The sequence below is a fragment of the Chrysochloris asiatica genome, unplaced genomic scaffold (assembly GCF_000296735.1).
Source record: "Chrysochloris asiatica unplaced genomic scaffold, ChrAsi1.0 scaffold00007, whole genome shotgun sequence".
NCBI classification, from domain to species: Eukaryota; Metazoa; Chordata; class Mammalia; order Afrosoricida; family Chrysochloridae; genus Chrysochloris; species Chrysochloris asiatica.
The window spans coordinates 5,044,864-5,048,854 of NW_006408525.1; positions in this window are offsets into that span (position 1 = coordinate 5,044,864).

The window sequence follows — 3,991 nt, forward strand, 5'->3', positions numbered from 1 at the left end:
GATCTGGAGGTTTGGGTATATAACTTTAGGACCCAATGCAAAATGAAAATGTTGGGTCCCTTGTTCAAAAAGCAAGAAAAATTAAAAGCACGTTAAATATACTACAATATAAAGCTTTTTCCTTTCTTCTGTAGTTCCTGTTCCCTCTATTCTCTCTTCTTTATTCTTTCTCCTTTCTCTATTTATGTTTTCTAAATTTTTCTACTCAATGTCATGTTCCTTGACGCACAGGGATACTAAAAGAAAGAATTCAAACCTCATAGGTGTGCCCAAACTCCACCTGTGACTCAAAGTGCATGAATGTTATACAGTCCATCAGTTTCTCCCTCTGACCAACCACAAGACCAAAGCACTGTGCACCAGCTGGGGACATGACAGTTAAACCAGGCATCTCTTTTCCCTAGTCTACTACTTCAACCCCAGATAGACGGACAACCCCAGAGATAGTGCAACCTCCATATAAGGAAACACTTAGTACCTAGATCATGAGTGGGTAAAAAGCTTGCCCTCTGCTTAGTCACATGACTAGTGCTCCATGGCACAGACAGCTAGGAACAGGGAGGACCACCATTGTGCATGGGGCAATGAAGTTGAGAACCTCTGGTTAATAGTAGTTGGGACTTCTCAAAGGAGTTGAGCCCTCAGCTGATTCTGAAATATTGTGGAGGGGGGTAATGATCAGAAGGGACAGAGTTAACTAGGAAAGCTTCCTGTAGTTCATGAATTTTAAAACCAGTTTCCAGGGAAGTTGTGGAATCTGGTTTGGTGAGAAGCAGCCCTTCCAGGTGGAGGAAATGGCAGGTGAAAAGGTGCAGAAGTGGAAATTAGCAAAGTGCTAGAGGGGCCGCTACAGAAAGGGTTGGCAGTGAAAGTGTTAGGTGGAAGTGGGGGCAGGTCTCAACACCATGAAACCTAACAGATCATTTCTGAACATCTTCATTGCTTCACTGAAGCTTCAGGCAGTTGCTGAACTTCTCGGTCTCCTCCTGGTCTGTGAATACACTATACCTCACTCCTCCTGAGGCGCTGGTGAATAAACATCTGTGAAGAGTCTCCTTCCATAGCATCCTTCCTCTGTGCCCTGTTGTCCATCCCTTTGTACCTGCTCCACTACCGACGCACACTCACCTCCGACAGGAGTAAGGGCAAAGATTCACTGAAGAGTCCCATCAGACTACCCACCTGGTCACTTTCTCCTTAGCTAATTATTAATGAGCAAACAAACTGTTGCATATCCATATTGTTGCTATTACATGCGATTGAGTTGGTGCCGACTCATAGTGACCCTATATAGAGTTGTTTTGGTGTTGTTTTTTAAATGTTTTATTGTGAATTATGTGATAGTTTACATGGGAGAACATTAGCTTTACATTCATCCTATCTTATATCATTTAATTGCCATGGTTACAATCCTCTCCATGCATCATCAACCAACCAAAGGGTATACCCTGCAAGCCTGCTCACCCACCCACCCCCACCCCCAGTCATCAGCACACAGTCCCTCTCCCTCTCTGGGTCTAGAGTCCCCAGCCACTCCATATCTCTATGTCATCATCTCTGTCTCCATCTCTGGCATCACTGCTTCTCTGGGTAGGGTCCCACACTCCACTCTTCTCCCTTGATGGTTCCAGGGACCGCTGCTCCTGAACTGCAAAGTCAGTCACTCCCCTCCTTTTGCTACAAAACATCTACGTTTACATTTCCAACCCTCACAGTCAGTCCTAATAACAATTATTCACCATTGTACCACAAGGGTCCTATCCCATCTCCTTTCATTAACCCCACCCAGACAGATTAGATACTACTCAGTGGAGATTCTGCCTTCTCCCCGCCCCCTCTGGATCTAGGTTCCCTCTTGAAAGCTTGTAAGCCAGTCACTTCTTGCCTTTGTAGCTCCCTCCCCCCTCCATTTTGGGTAACCAAGGTCCAACTTGCCCATTCCTTTCTATTCTGTGTATCGAGGGAGTAGGAATGATCCTAACTGTAAAGATTTGTTCCCTCTTTTGAGCTACTGCATCCATAGGTGTAGGTCAAGTTCATCAAATTGTATCAGATTACTCTTTTTTTCCTCTTCTTTCTTCTTCTAGTTGAGCTCTGATCATCCAGTCATTGAAGCCAGGTCAAGTGGGTATTATCTGCAAGTGTGGGTGTTCTTGTGCATATGTCCTCTCTTCTTATCAGCTGGATGCTTCACTCTCCACTCTAGTCCTCTGTGGCTATGTCACTGACTCTGAGCCCAAGAGTCCCCTAGGTCTTGCCGCACTACTGGCCAACCAGGTCTCCACCCGGGTTCACAGGAGTCTATTGAATGTTGTAGGGCTTAGCTCGCAGCTTCATTGCTGTTTTTCCCTCACTTCCCCTTATCAGTGATGAACACGGTCACCATCAGAGCGTGTATTCCCATTGAGTCTTAGTCTTGGAAGGGGATTTGCTCTGAGGGGACCCAACCACTTGCTTTGATGTCTCCTGGGCAAGCAACTTGCTTGTTCTTGTTGTAATCAGTCGGTCTGCCTATATTGTTTTGTATTTTTCCTGCTGGCCTTTCTTTCAAGAAGTATCTTCTGTTCTTCTAGCTGCTTTAGGTTGGTCAGCTTGTACTTTCAAGTGGAAATGTCCCACCTCTGAATATTCGAGATGCTGTTCAGGATTCCACCTATGGTCTTATGTAATGCAGAGACTCTGCAGGAAGCCTCCTTCACTGGGCACATTGTAGCCCCATTTTAGGTATTCCAATCAGTTATAGGCAGATGTCTTCCCTTTTATAGATGAAAAAACTGAGGGGTTTTGTAGCAACTTCATCAAAGTCGCATCTAGAAAGCAGCAGAAATGTATTTCAAACCCAGGTCAATTTGACTTCACACCCCATACTTATTCCTCTATTGTACCTGCCTCTTTGCTAGTATAGAATGATGTTTAAAGCCACACAGAAGTGGGCCACCGATTCCTTCTTCCTAGCTTATCTTAGTATGGAGTCTCTGCTGTAAACCTGTCCACCCAGACTTACCTTGCTAGTGTTTAAAACACAGGGGGCATAGCTTCAGTATTATAGCAAAATGCAACCAGCCACAGTATGATAAACTGATAGTGGTTGGTTGCATTTTGCTATAATACTGAAGCTAGGCAAGGAAGAAGGAATAGGTGGCCCAATTCTGAGGAATTAGTCAGTGAAAACCTTATGTATGGCAGTGAAGCATTGTTTGGCATCATACCAAATATGACTGGTGAGGGTGATGTGGACAGAGTAAAGCTTTCCAGACTTTCATTTGCTTATGGGACACAAATCAAATGAGAATAAACAACTGCAAACATCCATTAATAATCAGAACGTGGAATGTACAAAGTATGAATCTAGGAAAACTGGAAGTCATCAAAAATGAAATGGCATACATAAAGATCAATATATTGGTTGAAATGCAAAAACTGGAAACAAAAAAGAAGGATCGGTAGTTGAAAGTATGGTCTTGGTGATGAAATGAAGCTGGAGATCATGTGATAGAATTACATGACCAATGACTTTTTAATTGCAAATACTTTTTTCCTTTTTTTTTCAGCAACATAACTGGTGACTATAGCTCTGGACCTTACCAGATGGACTAGACAGGAATTAAATTGACTAGATCTATAAGAAGATATGATGGAAAAACTCAATCAGCCAAAACAAGGGCAAGGCCAGCTGCAAAACAGACTATCAATTTCCCATAAGCAAGTTCAGATAGAAACTGAAGAAAAAACTTTAAAGTCCACAGGAACCAAAAAAATGACCTTGAGTATGTCCCTTCTGAATTTAGAGACTGTCTCAAGAACAGATTTGACATATTTAACACTAGTGATCAAAGACAAGATGAGTTCTGGGATGACATCAAGAAAATCATAAAAGAAAGCAAAAGGTAATTAAGACAGGAAAGAAAAAAAAGACTAAATGGATGTCAGAAGAGGCTCTGAAACTTGCCCTTGAACATAGAGTAATTAAAGCAAATGGAAGAAATGATAA